Raw genomic sequence first — 8,892 nt, forward strand, 5'->3', positions numbered from 1 at the left:
CGGAGTAGGTATTAAAATCCACGGAGAAAAAATAAAAAACTTTGAGGTTCGCCGATGACATTGTAATTCTGTCAGAGACAGCAAAGGACTTGGAAGAGCAGTTGAACGGAATGGTCAGTGTCTTGAAAGGAGGGTATAAGATGAACGTCAACCAAAGCAAAACGAGGATAATGGAATGTAGTCGAATTAAATCGGGTGATGCTGAGGGAATTAGATTAGGAAATGACACACTTTAAGTAGTAAAGGAGTTTTGCTATTTTGGGAGCAAAATAACTGTTGATGGTCGAAGTAGAGAGGATATAAAATGTAGACTGGCAATGGCAAGGAAAGCGGTTCTGAAGAAGAAAAATTTGTTAACATCGGGTATAGATTTAGGTGTCAGGAAGTCGTTTCTGAAAGTATTTGTACGGAGTGTAGCCATGTATGGAAGTGAAACATGGACGATAAATAGTTTGTACAAGAAGAGAATAGAAGCTTTCGAAATGTGGTGCTACAGAAGAATGCTGAAGATTATATGGGTAGATCACATAACTAATGAGGAGGTATTGAACAGAATTGGCGAGAAGAGGAGTTTGTGGCACAACTTGACAAGAAGAAGGGACCGTTGATAGGGCATCAAGGGATCACAAGTTTAGCATTGGAGGGCAGAGTGGAGGGTAAAAATTCTAGAGGGAGACCAAGAGATGAATGCTCTAAGCATATTCAGAAGGATGTAGGTTGCAGTAAGTACTGGAAGATGAAAAGCTTGCACAGGATAGGGTAGCATGGAGAGCTGCATGAAACCGGTCTCAGGACTGAAGACCACAACGACAAGTCGAATTGACTATTCAACATTATGTATACTATTTTTTTCTATCTAAAATTCCTTTTCCTCTAATAGATTCAAAATCTGGCCTTTTTTTTTCTATGGAGGATTACAAAATTGACACCAGGACTTGTGATAATATAACCTTTTTCCTCTACGCGTGAGGGTTATTAAGATTTGGAATTTATTTTAAATTAAGATCTTCCTGTAGCCTTATGGAGCACGTAACGACACAGACCAACGATACTACTGACGCTAGCTGAGATAAACGAAACAGAAGAATGTTGGGAGTGCCCACTTGAGGGGAAGTAACCGAGTATGCGAACAATCATTCGGTACGCGCGACTAACAATCATACGGCACTGCGGAGATACTTTTTGAACACCCCGTATAAATAAATTGTAATTGTAGTTGCAGTCATTTACATATCAGCCGATAGTGTGCAAGTGTACGAAGGTACATTGACATCCGACCATGTCTTTCACTTTCAATGAGATATCTGAATGTCTGTGGAGGAACACTAATCCATTCTGCTCAAAAGATGAAATCAGAGAAGGTACTACTGTTGGACGTTGGAGGCTGGAGCGAAGTCAAGGTTCTAATGGATGCCAAAGGCATCCCACTGGATACAGGTCGGGTGTTCATTTCTGGAACACAATCTACGACCAGCTTAGAGGTGATGACAGTTTCTGCGGGACCTGACCATCATTTTGCAAGATAATGCTCAAGCACGTGCAGTGCAAGCTGTTACTGATTTGTTTGACTGATGGGGCTGCTAAGTGCTGTACCACTTACTGCACTCCCCTGACTTAAGCCCTCGTGAGTTCAACTCGATTTCTAAACTGAAAGAAACACTTCACGGCATTCGCTTCAGAACTGCTACAAATTCGTCGGGCAATAGACCGCGCCGCTCGAACTGTCAACACAACTGGCACTGCTAAGAGTATCCTACGACTTCCACATCGCTGGCAACGGGTTATACACAATGCTGGTGACTACTTTGAAGGTCAGTAAAACTTTGAAACACGTATCTATTTTGTACGAGCTGTAAATAAATAGTTGCCACAATTAAATTTCCAACCCTCGTATATAGAGACTTACCGTAGAAGGCTAAACGGAGATTTAGTGCTAATTTAAAAGTTTTCATGTCTCTTTTTCATAAATGGGGCAACTATGTTATCACTTCATACATCTCACCGCCCGTCAGCAGATGAAGTTATTAATATATAATTCTAATTTCGTTCTAGACGGCTGCAGGTCATCAATGGTGTCTGTTCTTTCGGACATGTCCGAACGAACAGACACCGTATCCATATAAGTATATAGTTCTGTCAATACCGGGCATGACCTTCTTCTTCTGTGCGGATGCACACATATTACCCGAACTCTTACGGGACTTGGTAAGAATGTCTTCCACGAATAATGAGTGTGTTGGGTAGGGACACTACGAATGTAGTGTGTGGACATATAAGGTGAGAATGTGGGTCTCGCGGGAGGCGTGCGCGAGATAGTCCCTGCAGTAGCACTATCCTCTGTGCCCCCGGTGGCTCAGATGGATAGAGCGTCTGCCATGTAAGCAGGAGATCCCGGGTTCGAGTCCCGGTCGGGGCACACATTTTCAACATGCCCCGTTGATATGTATCAATGTCCGTCAGCAACTAAAGGCATTAATATATAATTCTAATTACTTCCTTATGCTTCTAACTTAGAGGCAGTGCGCCCGTAGGTGCTAAACGATTCATCTGTGCATACTCACTGGGATGACTGATTACTTGTCCGGTGAGCTTATATCATTTTGGTTTAAAAATAAACAGTGAATTGTGTATTTGGGTTTCAGTAGTTTGGCGAAGAGGGATAAGACATAAACATAACTGTGAACAGCATCTTGTATTTTTTACTCGTGCACCGGACTAAAAGGAAACTTCAAAATGTTCTACACGGTAGTAAAATGCTGCGCATTCATTCTTGCCCAGCAGTGATATCTCCGGTATAACTGAATAAGTTAGTAAAAAGGAGTAATACAGTTATGTGCCAGGGGATTGGATTACAATGGTGAATTCAGTAAAGAGGAATAAACCAACATTCGCAGGGTAATTCCATAACTAACAGCGAAGTGGTCACACAGGGGCAGGCTGTCGGTTGGATAAATATACGTTGTCTGTGATTTGAAAAAGGCTTTCGCTTTATGTTCAGTTCGAAGCAATTTTCCACGCACTGTGTACTTCCGTTCGAGAGAGTAATCTGGGAAAGAGAGGAGAAGGAAGACTAGAAGACACCCTGGCAAGCGAGCATAGAGATTTACATTATGAATGAACCGCGAAGTCCAGCAAGTGCACGATATGGAACACCTCACTCTCTGTACGTCAGCAAAATATATATACAGTGGTCCAGTGTAGTTGAATACAGCTCTGAGACTTAACAGAAACAAGATGATAATTATGATATTGTTTAAGACTAGAACCACAAGCAACACTTCAGTACGCGGGCGTTCAAATTGGTTCAAATGGCTCTGAGCACAACGGGACTTAACATCTGAAGTCATCAGTCCCCTAAAACTTAGAACTACTTAAACCTAACTAACCTAAGGACACCACACACAGCCATGCCCGAGGCAGGATTCGAACCTGCGACCGTAGCGGTCGCACGATTCTAGACTGAAGCGCCTAGAACCGCTCGGCCACACCAGCTGGCAGTACGCGGGTGTGACAGGTATAATAATATTACAGGCTTTATAAGCACAGCTTCTAGGAATACTCAGATTATGAAATGTGCGTATGTTTATACAGTATAATAAGAAACTCATTCGTGTTTGTCCCCATATGAAATGAATATTTACCAATACATCTTATGTCAAATCTGTATCACTAAAACCGCGAAAAATGTCACCCGTTCCTCGGTCCCAGATGCAGATTGCATAAAATGCAAGAGTTTCCAGAGATGACAATTTGATTTCTTGTATTTCATACAATTATTGAGTGAATTTAAAATGCTGTCATAATCTACTCATTGATAGGTATACACTGAGGTGACAAAGGTCATGGAATAGTGGCATGCATGCACAGCATACGGATGTAGTATCTCGTACACAAGGTATAAAACGGCAGTCCATTGGCGGAGCTGTCATTTGTACTCAGGTTTCCGACGAGGTTATGGCCGCACGATGGGAATTAATAGACTTTGAACGCGGATTGGTAATTGGAGGTAGACGCATGGGACATCCAATTCGGAAATCTTCAGGGAATTTTAATATTCCGAGATCCAGAGTGTCAAGAATATGAAACGTCAGGCATTACCTCTCACCACGGACATAGCAATGGCTGACAGCCTTCACTTAAAAACCGAGAGCAGAGCGTGTGGTGTCACCGCCAGACACCACACTTGCTAGGTGGTAGCCTTTAAATCGACGGACGCGCGTATAAGATTAACGTATCAATACCAAGGGAACTTCAGATTGTCAATTGTAAATAGCATCGGACGCGCGTGTCGCCACTATCAGTGATTGCAGACCGAGCGCCGCCACACGGCAGGTCTAGTCTAGAGAGACTTCCTAGCACTCGCCCCAGTTGTACAGCCGACTTTGCTGGCGATGGTTCACTGTCTACATACGCTCTCATTTGCAGAGACGACAGTTTAGCATAGCCTTCAGCTACGTCATTTGCTACTACCTAGCAAGGCGCCATATTCAGTTACCATAAGTATTCTGAACAGATAATATTGTGAATCATTTACCGTCAAGAGCGACGTTCATCATTAATGGATTAAATTTAAGTATGAAACTAATTACGTCCGCTTTCTGAATTCTCATTCCTTGTCATGTTCCAGACCTCACGTCAGTATGGTTCTTCCCTCCTCACGCCAGCCTGCGTGAGCTAAGACGCGTGCATTTCGGCCTCCACTCGTAACACAGTGTTGGCTCTTCTGCGAACACAAAAGAGCGCCTGCGTAAATCTGTCAGTGCTAACAGACAAGCAACACTGCGTGAAATAACAGCAGAAATCAATGTAGGTCATACGACGAAGGTATCTGTTAGGACAAGGCGGCGCAGTTTGGCGTTAATGGGCCATGGCAGGAGACGAGTGACGCGAGTGCCTTTGCTGACAGCGCGACATCGCCTGCAGCTCGTAACCTTATAGGTGTACCCAGACGACCGGAAAACCGTGGCCTGGTCAGATGAGAGCTGACGGTAGGTTCGAGTGTGACGCGGGCCCCACAAAGCCATGGATCCAAGTTGTCAACAAGGCTCTGTGCAAGGCTTTGGTGGCTCCATAATGGTGTGGACTGTGCTTACATAGAATGGACTGGTTCCACTGGTCCAACCGAACGGACCACTGACTGGAGATGGTTATTCATCGACTTCATGTTACCAAAGAATGACGGAACTGTTGTGAATGAGCCGGCTGGGGTGGCCGAGCGGTTCTAGGCGCTATAGTCTAGAACCGCGCGACCGCTGCGGTCGCATGTTCGAATCTTGCCTCGCGCATGGATGTGTGTGATGTCCTTAGTTACGTTTAAGTGGTCCTGAGTTCTAGGGGACTGATGTCCCCAGAAGTTAAGTCCCATAGTGCTCAGAGTCATTCCAACACTTTTGTTGTGAATGACAATACTCCAACCCACTGGGACACAGCTGGTCGTGAGTGGTTTGAAGAATCATCATCATCATAATTTAAGACTGATTATGCCTTTCAGCATTCAGTCTGGAGCATAGTCCCCCTTATAAAATTCCTTCATGATCCCCTATTCAGTGCTAACATTGGTGCCTCTTCTGATGTTAAGCCTATTACTTCAAATCATTCTTAACCGAATCCAGGTACCTTTTCCTTGGTCTACCCTGACTCCTCCTACCCTCTACTGCTGAACCCATGAGTCTCTTGGGTAACCTTGCTTCTCCCATGTGTGTAACATGACCCCACCATCTAAGCCTGTTCGCCCTGACTGCTACATCTATAGAGTTCGTTCCCAGTTTTTCTTTGATTTCCTCATTGTGGACACCCTCCTGCCATTGTTCCCATCTACTAGTACCTGCAATCATCCTAGCTACTTTCATATCCGTAACCTCAACCTTGTTGTTAAGGTAACCTGAATCCACCCAGCTTTCGCTCCCATACAACAAAGTTGGTAACAAGATTGAACGGTGCACAGAAAACTTAGTCTTGGTACTGACTTCCTTCTTGCAGAAGAGAGTAGATCGTAGCTGAGCGCTCACTGCATTAGCTTTGCTACACCTCGCTTCCAATTCGTTCACTATGTTGCCATCCTGTGAGAATATGCATCCTAAGTACTTGAAAACGTCCACCTGTTGTAACTTTGTTCCTCCTATTTGGCACTCAATCCGTTTATATCTGTTTCCCACTGACATTACTTTTGTTTTGGAGATGCTAATCTTCATACCATAGCCCTTACATTTCTGATCTAACTCTGAAATATTACTTTGCAAACTTTCAATCGAATCTGCCATCACAACTAAGTCATCCGCATATGCGAGACTGCTTATTTTGTGTTCACATATCTTAATCTCACCCAGCCAGTCTATTGTTTTCAACATATGATCCATAAATAATATGAACAAGACTGGAGACAGGTTGCAGCCTTGTCTTACCCCTGAAACTACTCTGAACCATGGACTCAATTTACCGTCAATTCAAACTGCTGCCTGACTATCTACGTAAAGACCTTTAATTACTTGCAAAAGTTTGCCTCCTATTCCATAATCTCGTAGAACAGACAATAACTTCCTCCGGTTTGAAGAATACTCTGGAAAATTAGAGATAGTGATTTGGCCTCCCAGATCGCCCAACACGAATCCCATCGAACATAATTGGGACATAATGGTGCACAAAACCTTCTCCGGGAACACTTTCGCTGTTATGGACAGTTAGAGACAGCATAGCTCAGTATTTCTGCAGGGGACTTCCAACAACTTGTTGAGTCCATGCCACGTCGAGTCGCTGCACTATTCCCAGCGAAAGGGTCAGACACGGTACTAGGAGGTGACGTATGTCACCTCAGAGTAACCTTAGGTTGGAAGTTCAACACAGTAAGTCAGGTATCAAAGTTTCTGTATACGTCTTGGATCGTTGTGACTCACAACGCGCAAATTACCCTAACTACAGGGCGTTTATAAGTTAACTCCAGAAAAGTAACTTTTTGTGGTGTGCGTACTGTAAGACCGTCAGTACACACACCATCAGATTATTTGATTGTCGCTCTAACAAAGTAGGCGAGTGTCAGCAATGTGTCTCGTGGTCTAATCGTGGCGTGTTTATCTTCTGCCGTTTGGTCAGACGATAGAAATGCCACTTGCACGCTTAGAGTAGCAGATTGACGGTGACCAACTTTAAACAGAACTTGATTAATTTTCGCACACATTTATTAAAATAATAATAACAAGCATAAAAATTACTTAACTTGGTTCTGGATGCTATTTACAATTGACAATCTGAAGTTCCCTTGGTATTGATACGTTAATCTTATTCTCACATATCTCTGATACTTGACAAGGTGTCTATACATTTATCTTCATGACTATGTACAGGAATATGGTAATCTTATTAGGCGCAGACTGAAACTTGACTATAGACTAGTACAGACTGGTGCAGACAAATGCAGAACTCGTACAGACTTGTACAGACTAATGCAAACAAATGCAGACTGACTAATCGGAGGTCTGTACATGCGTTATAATACCTCGCGCGTTTAGGTATCACTGCGCGAGTGTGATCCACGAGGAGAAAAGGTTCTATGTTAGTAGCAATCTCATTGGCTGCGTTACATACACTTCTGGAAATGGAAAAAAGAACACATTGACACCGGTGTGTCAGACCCACCATACTTGCTCCGGACACTGCGAGAGGGCTGTACAAGCAATGATCACACGCACGGCACAGCGGACACACCAGGAACCGCGGTGTTGGCCGTCGAATGGCGCTAGCTGCGCAGCATTTGTGCACCGCCGCCGTCAGTGTCAGCCAGTTTGCCGTGGCATACGGAGCTCCATCGCAGTCTTTAACACTGGTAGCATGCCGCGACAGCGTGGACGTGAACCGTATGTGCAGTTGACAGACTTTGAGCGAGGGCGTATAGTGGGCATGCGGGAGGCCGGGTGGACGTACCGCCGAATTGCTGAACACGTGGGGCGTAAGGTCTCCACAGTACATCGATGTTGTCGCCAGTGGTCGGCGGAAGGTGCACGTGCCCGTCGACCTGGGACCGGACCGCAGCGACGCACGGATGCACGCCAAGACCGTAGGATCCTACGCAGTGCCGTAGGGGACCGCACCGCCACTTCCCAGCAAATTAGGGACACTGTTGCTCCTGGGGTATCGGCGACGACCATTCGCAACCGTCTCCATGAAGCTGGGCTACGGTCCCGCACACCGTTAGGCCGTCTTCCGCTCACGCCCCAACATCGTGCAGCCCGCCTCCAGTGGTGTCGCGACAGGCGTGAATGGAGGGACGAATGGAGACGTGTCGTCTTCAGCGATGAGAGTCGCTTCTGCCTTGGTGCCAATGATGGTCGTATGCGTGTTTGGCGCCGTGCAGGTGAGCGCCACAATCAGGACTGCATACGACCGAGGCACACAGGGCCAACACCCGGCATCATGGTGTGGGGAGCGATCTCCTACACTGGCCGTACACCACTGGTGATCGTCGAGGGGACACTGAATAGTGCACGGTACATCCAAACCGTCATCGAACCCATCGTTCTACCATTCCTAGACCGGCAAGTGAACTTGCTGTTCCAACAGGACAATGCACGTCCGCATGTATCCCGAGCCACCCAACGTGCTCTAGAAGGTGTAAGTCAACTACCCTGGCCAGCAAGATCTCCGGATCTGTCCCCCATTGAGCATGTTTGGGACTGGATGAAGCGTCGTCTCACGCGGTCTGCACGTGCAGCACGAACGCTGGTCCAACTGAGGCGCCAGGTGGAAATGGCATGGCAAGCCGTTCCACAGCATCTCTACGATCGTCTCTATGGGAGAATAGCAGCCTGCATTGCTGCGAAAGGTGGATATACACTGTACTAGTGCCGACATTGTGCATGCTCTGTTGCCTGTGTCTATGTGCCTGTGGTTCTGTCAGTGTGA

General features: G+C 45.7%; 1 non-coding gene across 1 annotated transcript; it reads left to right on the plus strand.

Annotated features, from left to right (window-relative positions):
• Positions 1-2,341: 2,341 nt before the first annotated feature.
• Trnat-ugu (transfer RNA threonine (anticodon UGU)) lies at positions 2,342-2,416 on the plus strand. Its single transcript has one exon. It is a non-coding gene; the product is annotated as a tRNA-Thr (tRNA).
• Positions 2,417-8,892: the final 6,476 nt, after the last annotated feature.

The sequence above is a fragment of the Schistocerca cancellata genome, chromosome 10, assembly GCF_023864275.1.
Source record: "Schistocerca cancellata isolate TAMUIC-IGC-003103 chromosome 10, iqSchCanc2.1, whole genome shotgun sequence".
NCBI classification, from domain to species: domain Eukaryota; kingdom Metazoa; phylum Arthropoda; class Insecta; order Orthoptera; family Acrididae; genus Schistocerca; species Schistocerca cancellata.